At 33.4% G+C, this 16,246-nt stretch overlaps 1 protein-coding gene across 1 annotated transcript in view; it reads left to right on the top strand.

Annotated features, from left to right (window-relative positions):
* LOC143203020 (neuroligin-1) overlaps positions 1-16,246 on the top strand; it is a 294,443-nt gene that overhangs the window by 93,396 nt on the left and 184,801 nt on the right. The gene's annotated exons all lie outside the window — the stretch shown is intronic.

Raw genomic sequence — 16,246 nt, 5'->3', positions numbered from 1 at the left:
AACCCGGCAGTTGTTTGTGTGGTGTAAGGATTAAAACGTTATACTAGGGATGTAGAAAATATATCGATATTTCTTTAACCGAGATTTTTTCAGAATAAATTAAAAACAATTTTTAATAAACATTTAGAATTTTGGTACTTGATTTTAAAGGTTTATATAAAATATTACTATTCTTTAATAGATTTAGAAAAAATATATAGTTTTTTAGGTTAATATTTCACTATTTTTCGATATTTTTTTCGGTGGCCAACACCCCTACGATATACTCATACGCGTAATTTATTGAATAAATATCTAACACTAAAATGAGAAAATAAAATATTTTTAACAAAGAAATTGAACCGACTTCAAAAAATAAATAAAGGGCTTACTAAAAATTTAAAAATAATCAAACAATTTAATTTTAATTAATACCAAGTGACTACTTGCTTTTCTGTATAGAACCTTAGCCATAGCCTATCCAATAAAACAGCGAATGCACATCATAGATGACGTCAATATATATTGTGAATTGGAGTTTGTAAAAATATAGAATTTTATTAGTTCCGAAGAGGATTTTTTGTTCTCAATTTATTCTAGGTAATGTCCTCGTTACAGAATGCTGAATAGTCTCGAAGGCGATCTCCTATATGACTTGTTAGTCATGAACTAAATACAATTTAAACAAAATTCAAAGTTGATGCGGCAACATTACGATATACTGACTTGATATTTTAAGTTTGAAGAACGTGCGTTGCAACCTTTAGGCCTAGAGTATCAATAATTAATATTGGTTGTCCTACTGTTGTATCATAAAAAGTTACAAAACGGTATTTAAAAAAAGTAAATTAGACATTGTATTTTATACTGATAAATGCTGCCTAAGACTTAGACTCCTAACAGGAGACATTCTCGCTATAATGAAAAGAACAAACCTCAATTAATCATCGAGTAACACGCTTACTCTTAACGAGCGCCATTAAACACCCATACCTTCGAGGACAAAACAAAACTAAAACAACAACAATTATAATAAGTATCTGCCCTTAAACATCCCCATTTCTCGTCCCCACTCTCTCCATACCTGAATTATTTCCGAACATTTTCTCTTTCTTATAGGGCGACTTTAACAACCATCTATCTTGTCAACGAACCGTTTAATAAAATAATCAGGTGGTGGAAACCACAATTGATCTTGCAAATAAGCTTAATTAATGTTGGAATAACGGTAGGCTGATATTGGGTAGATAATCATACTCATTCAATTAAGAAGTTTTATTATTATATATTAATGGATATTTTGGTCGTCCACTTTTATATAAACAATTCATTGATGCTTATATTATTTGTATTAGACCAAGTATTCGAGAAACTTATTTTACTATTTTAAACTATTTACAAAAACTAACTTGCGACTAGATAATTCATAAAAGCGATCTTGTTAAAGTGTAATAAGGAGAACTTTCCAAAAATGCTCTATTAATCCAGGAAATTGGGGTCATTATCGATATGTCGTTGAAACTGATCAATTGATATCGGAAAACTGATACTATGTGGACTTATTAAGCGCTATTCGATAAATCTTTCCTAAAGTTAAATAAAGTGTGATCATAAATTCTCCAGTATGTTTCGAAAGGCCCTATCTCTTTCAAACATCAGAGCACAGGAATGTATTAAATTATCTTTATCGCCAATTATAAGAAAATATATGATATCCGTTTAATGAGCATAATAACTATTATTATATATATTTTTAGAATTATATTAAGATTTTCCTTTCCTTTATTAATCGTACATATTTTAAACTTTTTTGTTATTTTGCGAATTTACACAGGAATCAGATAAAACCATTGAAAAAGCTTATTACAACAGGAATAACTAATAAACATTTTAATATTTTAATATAATAACCTCCATTTCATCTAGTGCGAATATCTGGTTACGATAGAAATCTAGGAACCCTATTTAGCCTCCTGTCTAATTAATTTAATCCCTGTTGAATAGTTACTAAAGACCAACTATCAAAGCAATGTCAGGTTATTAATTTCCTAGTAGTATGCTCAGGTTTATTTTACAGGTTCCTAGGAAAATGAGGTTTATAGTAATTAATTTCATATTACTAAAAATAGTCAAGTTGAAACAATGAAAATCTTTGTAAAAGACGAATAATATTTTTAACCGACTTCGAAAAAGGAGGTTCTATGTTCGGCTGTATAAATTTTTTTTAATGTATATTCGCCGATTTCTCCTTCAGTTATGGACAGATTTTCAAAATTCTTTTTATATTCGAAAGAGTGCACCTCCGAAGTGGTCATTAGAACCAAATCAGGAATTGGTGGGGGAAGGGGGAAAATCGAGGGAAACGCTCAAATTTAAAAGGCACTCGCAAAGTTTTCACATATTTTTTATATAAAATAATTGCTCACGCTATATAATTTATTTTAATTCCATGATATATCAAATAAATTATTTCATTAGTTTGTTAATATAATTATGTTTTTATATTTTACCTTATTATTATATTTTATCAATAATTATTTTGTAGATCAATAGTCACCATATCAACGAAATATTTACTGTCAAAATTTATTATACGTTTTTGTAATGGTTTTTCAATTTCAGTCCTGTATGAACGTGTAGAAAAACAAGCCACTACATCCATACATATATTTCGTCATCTCTTTATTACAGAACCAATTCCAGACTGTTTAAAATACGAACAATATTAAAAAAAAAGTTGGACGTATTGTTAGCCCGGCTGATTTATCGGTCTGGGCGAAAATTTATATTTATTTTCCGCTGTGTTTTCCATTTTCTCTGGGGCGACAATGTGTTGCCTATTTCGCGCGAAATTATTATTTGTTTGATTTTTCGATCACGTTTATATACATTCCGGAGCGTTCGGCCATATATCACCATCTTAAATTGAATAAGATGTATATGGTTTCGTTTTGTGTGATATTTGGAACCAATTTTTGGAAAACGTCTGAATTTAATAACTGTCTTTATTAGTAGACCAAGAAATTAATAAAATAAAAATATAAAATATAAAAAATAAAAAAATTAAATAAATAAAATAAAAATATAAATCGTCAATAAAAAAATTAAAAAATATTTCGATTTAAAAAAATATATTAAACATTTTTTTGAAATGTAGACTTTTAAATGTTAATGTTTTCTTTTGCTGAACATTTTTTTTTTGGTTTTTTAATTATTAAATTGTTGTTGGTCGTTTCCGACTAACCTATAATTTGTGTTTATGATTATAAAGAGTGATTATTATGACTTAAATTTAGGTATATAACTAGGAGGACCCATCGGCTCTATCTCACTCTCTGGTGAAATAATGTTTATACATGTCATTTCTGTATTTTTTATTATATGTACCTCGCTACACAACACTACACAGGATCATATGGTTTGATTTGTTTGAGTCTGTATCCTGCTCTGGTGGTATCCAAAAGTTGCAATATTTCAATATTCTCATGAGAATGGAGCCCTTCCTAATGCCCCCTTGCAATTTTCTTGATTTCTTGACTTACTGTGGGTATCTGAACGTCTCGATGTAGGTAGTCAGTCCTGTAGTATTTGGGTGCGCCCACAGAACTTCTCAGGACTTTGTTCTGAAAAATTTGTATTTTGATTATGTTACTCTTTGCAGAACATCCCCATAATTAAACTCCGTATGTCCCTATAGATTTCAGTATTTGCTTATATAATAGCAATTTATTATATACTGATAAAAGTGATTTTCTTCCAATTAGCTAATTCATTTTCATATATTTCAGGTACAGATCTTTTCTTTTCTTCTTTATATGTTCCTTCCAGCGAAGTTTTGCACCAAGATTCATTCCGAGATATTTAGCGTTGTTGCTATTTAGAATGATAGCATCATTTAATGTTATTAGTGCTTGTACGGTGTGATTGTAGGTGAACTACATATGCACAGATTTACTTGTACATAGTTAATTTTTATTTTCCAAGCTTGCGTACAATTATTTATATTGTCACTTAGCTGTAGTTATTTTCGTCTAGCTTCTTCACTATTGTCTCCGACAGCTATAATCGCAGTATCATCAGCAAATATAGTCATCGTACTATTCTTCATTTGTGGTATATCACAAGCGTAGAGTAGATAAAGATAAAGTAGAAAAGATAAAGCTTTAAGCCATTTCCTTGTGGTACACCTGCTTTAGCTTCTTTTATTATAGAGTAAACTTCTTCTTGTTTGACTCTAAACATTCTAGTTGTAATGTACGATTTTAATAGTTCGATACTGAGGCTTAACCTCAAATGTTATCAACAGTGTTATTTTCCTCCATATTTATATAGTTTATACTTACATCAGAATGGTTTTTACAGCATAAAACTAACCATAATAATAATATAAATTACCATATACCATGCGTTAATTACCTATAATCAAGCGAAAATACACAACTTATATGGATTTTTACTCATGTGTAATTACAATAGAGAACCTCACGCCATCAATACAGATTGAAATGTCTAATTGTAATACAAAATTATTAAAATAATGTACAAGTAAGTCTTGTATCCATACCAACCGCCAGTAGGGCCAAAACAAACACCAAGACCATAGTACATAAACCATTACTCTATACATTATAAGATAATGTTATTATTACTTTATAGACAAAACTACACACACATCTGTTAGTTAGCCCTCACACCTATTGATCAAACTAAAACTGAAAATGCAATTTTTCGTTATGATTTTTTAATTTCTATCGTACGTCTGAAATCTGGTGGCATCTTTGTCGATGGCGTCCGGGAACGGGACCCGTCGAGATGCTAATGAAGTTTCTGACAGATGATTTGTTCTGGAATGCAGCAGCCGAAGCAGCTAGCGTCAATCCGTGTCAGGGAAATACGAAATTTCGAGAGTTCGCTACTCGAATTTTGGCGATTAGAATGATTAGCGTCCGTATATCAAGTCGGGGGAATAAAGAGATGTTTTGGCTTTAGTTTCGAAATTATCCGCTCGACTTAACACGACGTCGCTCGGGGATTTAAAATCTGGTGACCTAGTTTGTAATGAATCATGTTACGGATAGGGAGGCGCCGTTGTATCTCAAAATATTTTTATTAAATTCTAATTCAGGGATGTTTTAACGGAAATTTTAAATATAGTTTAGCCGAACAAAATAGCCAATGCATGTTATGAAAATTTATGACGTCAGTATGGTGAAATGTTGCAGCATTAACTTAGAATTTTGTTTTCTTTTTGCTGGTTTGTAATTTCTACTATTTGAAGAATTTCGTAGACCTCTGACAACACCGAATTTTTTAAACTTGTTCGGTTACATGTTCCGACAAATCAGACAGCGTTCTGTCTCTTTTTAACTAAGGTAAAATAAAAAAGAAATATCCATTCCTAGTTCTAAACGAATTTAACATTTTTAAAATAGCATTTGACGCTATATATAATATGAAGTATATTGGTTGTTTTATTGGATAGTTTAACAAAATTCTATTATTGATAATATAACGATTTCTAAAGCAGACAATTTAACTGATATTAATTTATTAATGACCGTAATATATTGAAATAGTAAATTGCAGACTGAAAAGCTTAAAACATTTGTTTTATGATTTTAACCGCTCATTAGGGTTATATTATTTACTCTGTCACTGCATTTTACACTCTATTCAAACCATTCTTTTCGATAAAACGAGCTGTGACCTACATCCTGGCAATTTACAGTGAATTAGGTGGTTAATTTTACACAGACAATGTATTTATAAGAGTTACAGTCGTTATTTAGAACACGAACAATGGTTATTTTTGTTTTTTTTTAACTATCCTAAGCTGTGGTCGCGTTGTCTATTGTGATAGTTTTAATAAGCCTGCTTTTAATATAAGGATATGCTTGCAATTTTCTGCTATGATATGTTGAGCTAGTTCGCATTAATTATTCGTTATTTTGACAGTAGTAGTAGTGATATTACGTTATATTATATATTTATTCCATATAAAGTGTGTTCTAATATTATCCCTATATAGTAAAAAAAATTATCCGAAGGAACACAGTTTTTCCACTAATTAAATGAAATATTGGCTTAAAAAACCCATGAAGGGACACACTTATTTCTGAGGAAGCTCTCTATATCCCTTTGGAATGGTCAGTATCTCTCCAGTACTTACTTTATTGACACATTTTCCTCCACTATTAGCACACTACGTTTATTTTGTGTTTTTCCAGTTCCTACGCTATTTCTTCTATTTTTCTAATAGTGTTGTCACATTTTACCTCCTTATTGTTGTTTTATTCCATATTCATCTTTTATCATCTGTTTTTCCGTTTTTCAGTTATCACCAACAGTTCTTTGTAATCTTGATGTGCTAGGAATACTAGATGTATACATGTTATAAAAGCTGGTCAAAACACAAATATAACATTTATGTTCAAATCACCAGAAATGCTAGTGCCAAATGATTCTTGATTCCTGGTATTGATCGATCATATGACTCACTATAGGTACAAGTTTTGATATAGTGACAAACCATTCGACATATGCCTCTTTCGTTATGGCTTCGAGTGGTTGCATAACACAAGTCACATTTTGTAATAAATATCGATAAATATCGATTCCAAAAGGGATCCAAAATGTTGTCCTAGTGTAGTAATATATAGATGACCACCTCGGCAAGAGGGATTAATAAACAAGTAAATGTTGAAATAGTCTAGCTTGAAAATATTAAATTTACTCCAACAATTTATTTTATCCAGATTTCTCGTGGATAAAACCTTCAGGAAAAGGCAAAGGACAGTTTGTTGAGAACAGAGCCAGATGCAACCGAAATAATGCCAACCCGTCCGCCATATTTCCTACGTTCTCCAAATTTCATTATGCCTTGACAAGTTTCCCATTGCCCGGCTGTTATCGTTCCGAAAACACTCCGTAGCCGAATGGAAAGAAAAAGCCTTTCAGGTCCTTTCACAAAACATTTAATTTTTCAATCAGACCGAGCGACATTTTTTTAAATCGGTGACAATTTCGCCACTCTAAATAAATGAGCAGAATAAACGCCATTCTACGCGAAGAGTGGCGAAGGCAACGGGGGAGAGAAATAAGGCAAATAAAAGGAAAATCAAGTAGTTCTTACGTGAAATAGTCAAATAGTCTTGAGTTTTCTTTGTTGATTTTTGAGGTAATAGCCTTTTTGATTCATGGAGTTTAATAGTTTGCGTATAATTGTACTTAATTCTTATAATTTGCTTAATTAATAATATTAATTTTGATTATATGGTATAATTATGATTGAATATAAGTATTATATTTGTTTAGTATGCAAGGTTTAGCAGCTAGGTTTGAGCACTTACAATGGTTAGTTTCTTTCCAATCTCATCAAACACTTCTTCATCCAATCATCATCTTCTTGGGGGTTGATTAATGAAGATGAATTGTAAATTCTAAAGCTTCTCCAGGTTACGAAACCGAGAAAACCAATTTTTGTCAAATTATATATTTTTCAATGGTTTTTAAAATATGTGAGTAACAGGTCAATTGAAAAGAACCCGGCCTCACACATAGATGGCGCTACCAGAATTAAATCCATATGTTTTTAGTTAACTCCAACCCTCAAATGATGCGGGTATAAATTTGACAGCTGCCGGATCATTAGCTTGTGAATTATATCATTTTGAGTGAAGCAAGTTTTGTTATTGTGAAAAAATGGATAAAAAGGAATTTCGCGTGTTGCCAAAATATTGCTTTTTGAATGGAGAAAATACAGTTAAAGCAAAAACTTGGCTTGATGCTGAGTTTCCGGACACTGTCCCAGGAAAATCAACCATCAAGAATTGGTATTCTAAGTTCAGACGTAGTGAAATAAGCACCAAAGACGGTGAATGCACTGGACGCCCAAAAGAGGTTGTTATCGATGAAAAAATTTAAAAAATCCACAAAATGATTTTGAGTGACCGTAAATTGAAACAAAATAAAATTGCAGACACTCTAAGGATATCAACTGAAGGTGTACATCATATCATTCACGAATATTTGGGCATGAAAAAGCCCTGTGTAAAGTGGGTGCCGCACGAGCTCACTTTTGACCAAAAACAATGATGAGTTGATGATTCGGAGAAGTGTCCGAATAAGCGTAATAAACACGAATTTTTGCGTCGATATGTGACAATGGATGAAACATGGCTCCATCATTTCACTCCGAAGTCCAATCGACAGTCATGCGAGTGGATTGCACACGATAAACCCTCGCGTGGGAAAACGCCACAGTCGACTGACAAGGTTATGGCGTCTATATTTTGGGATGCCCATGGCATAATTTTCATTGACTACATTGAAAAAGGAAGAACCATCAACAGCGACTATTACATAGCGTTATTGGACTGTTTGAAGGACGAAATCGCCGAAAAACGGCCGCATTTAAACAAAAAGGAAGTGCTGATTCACCAAGACAATACACCATGTCACAAGTCAGTAAAAACGATGGCAAAACTCCATGAATTGCTTCCTCATCCACTGTATTGTCCAGATCTGGCCCCCAGTGTCTATTTCCTGTTCTCATATCTCAAAAGAATTCTTGCTGAGAAGGAAATTTTCGTCGAATGAAGAGGTGGTCGATGAAACTGAGACCTCTTTTGAAGCAAAGGACAAATCGTACTACAAAAATAGTATCGAAAAGTTGGAAGGTCGCTATAATCAGTGTATCACCCTTGAAGGGAAAAAATATGTTTTACGATGGTAGGCCGGGACTTTTCAATAGACCTATTAGATTCTAACTACGAGATTTATGTCTAATTAATTGCTAATGCGAGCTTTTTCCATAGTTTTACTAGTCTATATGTAGTCCACCAACACATTTTTTCTGTATCCTTAAAAATATAATGCTTTCTGAACCGATTTTTGATCACGAGCTCATTACGATAGATACAAGTCTCATTCATAGCATAAAATCCTATTAATACTTTACGAAACGCTTCAAAATATATTTATGAGTACAGTACCCATTGTGCATATACCTTTTTGAAACATTCACTAACTTCAAATATTCATTACAAGAGTTTGAACTATTTTGACCAGATCTCTTACAAATCGTTATTTGTCATCTAATACAAATTACCATGAATATTACAATGTAATAATTTTACCGGATTGAGACTAACCTAAATTTCACCTAAATTTCCATGAAATATTATTTTAAACTTAATAAACTATAAGTCGTTACCAATTGTTAGACGGTTCTTTTATCGCTTTCGGGGTAATTTTTCACTGTCTTCGAAATTCATTAAAGTAACCTGTTGGAATAAATTTTATAAAAAGGGCATTGATTATGCAAATCGGCGTCCTTCTCTTTTATGAATATTCAGGCATTTCAATAATTTAGATTTGAACACCTTTGTATTTATTCCACCCGTAATGATTTCGTATTAAAAAAAGTCACTTATTCGAAATTTAAAATTGTATGGCGTTCATTCTACATTCGAATGGTAATGTAAATAGAGGGAATTCTTTTAATAAAAAAATTATTATTTGTTAAGTTATAAGGTCGAGGAAGAAGTATTTTCGGGTTTTCTTATAAGTAGCATAGGGCATTTTAAACATTTACTCTAATCTTTGAATGCTAATATGATCGAAATGCCATATATATCATTGATTAGTGACTGAAATATATATGAACAACTTGGCTTTAAAAAACATAAAAACTTATTTTTCCACGACCTATTATGTAAATTGGATGAAACGTTTTTTTGTGCTTTATGTATGTTTTTTTCATTTTAGATTTTATATTAAAAGAAAATAGTAACGGAGAACAGTTTTTTTTAACAGAGAAAGTCTTTAATGAAAAAGCAGCCCCAATTAGGTGGGATGTTTAGGATTTAGATAAATGAAGCATTTGGACACAAAAACATTTGTTTATTTGGAGAATTTACATTTATATATTTTTTTTTTATTTTATTTAGACAACAAAAAACATTTGTATAACATATATTATCTTAAAATTATCTATACATTTCTCTTATTAAATTGGTTTAGAATATATATTAAAGTCTCCTTTTACCAACCAGGGGCTTATCTGGACTGGACCTACGTGGGCTCCGAACCACGGGCCTCGGCATTAAGCCTACCGACTGGCGAGTGACCAGCTTAGAAATCATCCCAGAAGACATCCGGTCTTACCCAGCCTGGTTACTGGCGTGACTGGGATCATTTTCCCTGTCGGATTTTGCACTCTTGCCTAGGACTATCACAAATAATAAACAATCACAAACATAAATTCACGACCATGCCCAAGCAGGATTCGAACCCGCGACTGTCGCAACAGTAGGTGAACTGTCCTGTTGTCTTTACCACTGCGCCAAACAATACGGCAAAACTATATTTTATACTAAGGTTTAACTAATAGATTACTAAGATATTATATGTCCAATAAGACCTATTCGATGAAGCCAAACTAAACGCGTTTGAAAGGTAATCGTTTATATGACGATTGTAAATATTTGGTAGTTGGGGAAGGCTTTGTTCGTTATAAGCTTCTCGCACTTGGAAAACCATTCGTTCGGCTATGTACAAGTGAGCCAGAATATTTAAACTATGATAATTGAAAGAATGAGAAAACCATTTGTTTTTGTTCTGATATATTTAGGATATATTCTGAACATAGCCTGGATTTGTTCTGGTTTCGTACCTAATTAAGTTACTCAATTATTGATAATAATATTACCCCGTCCATCGAATAAAATTTATAGTAATTGCAAATTAATTAAATTATTTAAAAGTTAAGTAATATGGTGTTTAGAGATACCGATAAGAAAACATCTTTTAATTATTATGAACTAATTGCATTAATATTCAATGATGTTATCATTTATAAAAGAGGTTCTTAATTTTTATTGGGACTGTATTATATAAGTTTAAAAACTTGGTGATTTAAAACAGATGCTTTATTAATAATTATTGGTTGTATTTTTAAATTTTCCTTAACACCGAACAAAAAAATTTTTTATTGCTCTCAGATATAAAGATGGAAAATAAATTGAATTTAAAATGTTTCCTTTTTTTTGGAATTTCTGCCGGCTTTCGGTATAATTACTTTCGGAAGTTTCTTTCTTTCTTTCGCATCTGCATTTACAATTTAGAAAAATTATCGTTTTTTAAAATGGTACTTGTCCTGCTGTTTCTTTGTTTCAAATGATTAAGTATAATTAATGTACATTATTTAATTGTATGGTTGCTCTTGTTTTTGCTCGATTCTCAAATGGAGTTATTAGTATTCACGGAACTGTGATTTCTGAAAATAACATTGACTTGTATTTTTTGGAGATAATTTTATCTACTCATCCACATTAGTAAAAATATACATTGCAGCTGAAAATAAAGATATTTAAATTTTTTTTTACATTTTGGAATCTTTTAAAAATAGGACAGTAAAACAACAGTATGGTAGAAGAGTGTATAGAGAAGGCTCACATCAAATTTCAAGCTAATCTATTCAGTAGTACTTGAGACATCGGGCCAACCATCTCGACAAAGTTAATTTGAAGAAAAACTCCCTTAAAGTTTCGTTTTGAGTCTTTAAAACAGCCTTTTTTTGTTATATTTTGGACTGTCCTTTTTACCAACTAGGATTTATCTGAATTGAATTTACTAAACGTAACGTAAGCCCTGAACCACGGTCCAAGGTATTAAACCTACCGACTGGCGAGTAAGCATAACATTTAGAAATTATCTAATGTATATCTATCTGTCTTATCCAGCCTGGTTACTGGCGTAAAAAAAATAATTTCCTTTGTCAGATTTTGCACTGGTCGCTTTTGGACAACCACTGTCCTGTCGCCTTGACCACTAAGACCCTGGTCCACCTACTGTTGCGATAGTCGCGGGTTCGAATCCTGCTGGGGCATGGTCGTGAATTTATGTTTGTTGTTGTTTAATATTTGTGATTGTCTCTAGGCAAGAGAGCAAAATCTGGCAAGGATAATGATCCCAGTCACGCCAGTAACCAGGCTGGGTAAGACCGGATGATTGGGATGAGTTTCTCATCAGTCGGTAGGCTTAATGCCGAGGACCGTCGTTCGGAGACCACCTTAAACTGTAGGACTCTAAAATATATTTAAAAAAAACAGCTATATATCCGAAAATAATTTAAATTTTGAGAAATCTTTTAAAATTTATGAAATTATGGAGAGCTAGATTATGAAAGAAAACATCAAGCCTTCATTTGAAAATAATTAAAATAAAACTGCTTTTCAAACAATATATTAACTCCGATGATCCAAATTGATTCGGATTTCCAGTTTAAATATCCGATAGATCGGCGTCCGATCGAAACCCTATCTCGAAAAATTCGATTTAACAAAAAGCTTTCCTTGCTGTTCCTGTCCGGATCTATTTCAGAAACAGTCGAATGTTTATTCGGTTGTCCCGCCATTCCGAATATTTAGATATTCATCCCGTTTTATGACAAATCGATTTCGTATATCGTGATGTATAGGACGACATTGTGCGGAAAATCTTGAGAGATATCTTTGACGGGGTCTCATTGAATAGTTCTGTGTATCGGATTATGTTTGAATTTGTAAAATGACATAACTTTAGTTTTATTTTTTTCTAATAAATACATGTATGATCTGTGGAGAATACTTTTTATTGAGCTGGATACATTTGATATTCGCCTAGTCAATTTTGTTGATTTAAGAAACAACTTACAATCTCATATCTTCCCTGCTTTGGTACCAAAAACGCTGAATTTTTCGATAAATAAAGTCATGATTTATAGCATGATTTTTGACAAGAGTGAGCGTAAGGGGTGTATGTAAAAATCAAGTTAATATATCGCAGAGTTGTGCTATTCGCTTGGTATAGTTCTGCTGAACATATAGTTATTGCATCAACTCAGAATATCGCTTCAAAGATATCTCTTGTAGTCGAATGATGAAATTAAAGTCAAATCTAACAAGGATTTAGAGGCTATTGTGGAAGAGATGTTCAAGAAGTATTTTAAAACCTGAAAAAAAAACGTTATAAACTGTATAAAAATACATTGTCTGTATCTTGGGAGGCGCACGGAATTTCATTGACACCATCAACAGCCATTATTACATAGCGTTGTGGACCATTTGAAGGACGAAATCACCAAAAGACAACCGCATTTGAAGAAAAAGAAAGTGTTGCTTCACCAAGACAATGCACCGTGTCACAAGTCAGCGAAAATGATGGCAAAAATCCATGAATTGGGCTTCGAATTGCTTTCTCATCCACCGTATTCCCTAGATCTGGCCCCCAGTGACAATTTTCTGTTCTCAGATCTCAAGGGAATGCTCGCTCGGAAGAAATTTTCGTCGAATGAAGAGGTGATCGCCGAAACTGAGGCCTATTTTGAAGCAAAGTATTAATCGTACTACAAAATTGGTATCGAAAAGTTGGACGGTCGCTATAATCAGTGTATCACCCTTGAAGGAATTATGTTGGATAAAAATACACTAATTTTGCCAAAAAAATGTGTTTTACTATGGTAGTTAGTCCTAAATTGTCCAGACGGCATTTTTGTTTTTTCAAATTTTTATTATATATATTCCAAAATTCGAAGACTTACAAAAAGAAAAGTCTCCGCAAATTTACTTAACTGCCGTTAAGTTCGCGCCACTCCTGCTTCCGAACACATCTCTCCTCTATCTCTATAGACACAAGCGGATGTCGCTTTCTGCACAAGACAGAACCAACAAGCCAGCGGAAATTATGTTTAACAGTCGTTGTTTAGTTTCGGTCCTTTATTTGTTTTAGATTATTGATAAGCCGAGTGCCAGGTGTACGGAAACCGCCACACACGTTCTAATTATCGATCATAGATTATTTAATATTGATCCTCTGGCGCTATGTAATAGAACGAAACGGCGATAGTAATTCCCCAGAGGACCAATTGATTATTTATGCGTTGACGCACATTAATACTCGCGGCATTAAGGCAGAGCTTCCGCAGAAGCTCCTAGACGGATCTATTAATGGGTACAGTTAACACCTGATCTTTTGATTATGTATCGATCATTTATACTAATAACCCTTGGAAGCTTATTGAACGCATCGTATGTCTGCCGTAATTAATTTATTACAGTATCTAGCTTAGTCGTTAATTAGCTTAATGTAATATTCCAAATTTATTACAAATCTGATTTAATTTTGAGGGATTTACTATGTAATATCTGCAGCTTGTCCAGTGGGAAATTTCAAAATTTTAACAAATAAAACAACAATAATTACGAATACTTTCGCTAAAGAAAATACGTTATTTACGATAGATAGTATTACAGCTCTGCAACTGAATACAAGAAGACGATAATTGAATGGAGCCAGATCTGGAGAGTACATAGATAAAATAAAACTTCACTTCTAAATAATGTCAGAACTTTTTAACTGTTTTTGCTGCACGAGACGGTGACCGTTTTGAAATTTTTGTATTTTACAAACAGTTAACCTAAAAACAGTCATAAATTGAGAGGTATTTCGAGAATCGAACGTAGGGTAGTAATTTCAGCATATTTTATATATTCTGGGAGCGTAAATCAGCATAAAACAATAATCTTCATATCTCCAGGCGAAAATATTAAATGCCGATCATGTAAAAATGTCATAGTGGGCTCCTGTTAGGGCTTAATTTGACTGCCTGAATACCAAAGCCGATATTGAACAACATTGACAAGGGTCGGACGCCAACATATTTTCTCTATTTTCATATAATACCACAATTTTGGCATTATAAGTAGGAATTTATATAGATCACGAGTCGTGCCTGTTTCTCCTCGGTTAAGCATCATTCAATATTTTCCGCTTATATTATTGGCCAGTGATACTCTTTACTGCACAGTAGGGATGTAAGGTTTATACATATTAGCGATATATATATATATCGATATATGCGTAAATAAATCCAAAAATTAATTTCAGTTGTATCAAGGGTTCATAGATTATATAATTTCCTAACATATTTAAAAACGTTAATTTTTTTAATATATTTTAAAGTCTCCTTTTACCAACTATCGGTTTATCTGGACTGGACCTAGAGTTTAACGTGGGCTCCGAACCACGGTCCTCAGCATTAAAGCCTACCAACTGGCGAGTGACCAACTTTAGAAATCATCCCAGAAGATATCCGGTCTTACCCAGCCTGGTTACTGGCGTGACTGGGACCATTTTCCTTGTCGGATTTTACACTCTTTCGTAGAACATTCACAAATGTTAAACAATCACAAACATAAATTTACAACCATGCCCCGGCAGGATTTGAACCCGCAGCTATCGCAACAGTAGGAGGATTGTCCACTCACTCCATCCCCACAGTCACCACTGCGCCACCAAGCCCGCTATATGTTAATTTGATTTATATTTTAGGGTAAATGATGTGGCTCGGTGAATGGAGGTAAATCGAAATGAAGCAGTGGTGTTTACATGATGTGACCGTTATTTATTGGCAATATAAAAAAATGTGAAAATACAAATAATTAAACGGATGGCAGCGGAGTTACCTGAAGACGAGGCTTGGGCAGTCGATGGTGGCACGTATTAACCGAACGAGGGTTGAGCACTGAATGACCGAAATACCCTTCAATAATATCCCAGATAAACGTCTCGGGGTTGCCGCCAGCTATTCGTTGTCGGGTTCCAGTTGGCACCCCGCCCGTGTTCAACATCTGGGATTATATTTCTGGGTATTTTGTAGACCGTTATTCCACGATGTAAAATTCGACATGCTCAAGATCGCTACAATACTCCCCTGCTAGAATTTTACATAAAATTATTTCAAATAAAATGTGCTGTGCAAAATGGGCCCCGAAAAACATGATAGTTGGAAACGGTTGTGGTTGGTACGGTTGCGATCTGGTACGGCTGTTGATATCTTCCGGTCCTACAGATACCGTTGCATCATCGTCGCTTTGGCACTTGAATGTGGTCCATCGACGACGTTGAAAACAAGCTATTCTTCAGACAGGGCTCCCGTAATCGACGCTGTGGGAGGATCGACTGTTCGACGACGTGGTAGCTTATTTTCTTCGACGACGAGACGTTAGCAATTCTGGTACTTCGGCGAAGACATAACGAGTCTACGGTGACTGCAATCGGTACCTAGCTTCTGGAGCTGCTCTGTGACTAATCCGTAGTCACATACGTTAGGTTAATTCAGAAAAAACAAATAACGACGGTATCCGACCGAAGCTGCCCAAAGCCTTTTAAATCAAAATATCTGCCATTATGACGGAGACGGCGAGCGAAGGAAGACATTATGATT

The sequence above is a fragment of the Rhynchophorus ferrugineus genome, unplaced genomic scaffold, assembly GCF_030347505.1.
Source record: "Rhynchophorus ferrugineus isolate W39M unplaced genomic scaffold, kcgeb_rfMv2 rfM9, whole genome shotgun sequence".
NCBI classification, from domain to species: Eukaryota; Metazoa; Arthropoda; class Insecta; order Coleoptera; family Curculionidae; genus Rhynchophorus; species Rhynchophorus ferrugineus.
Note: the sequence above shows the minus strand (reverse complement) of the source record. Positions and strands in the feature narration are given on the sequence as shown.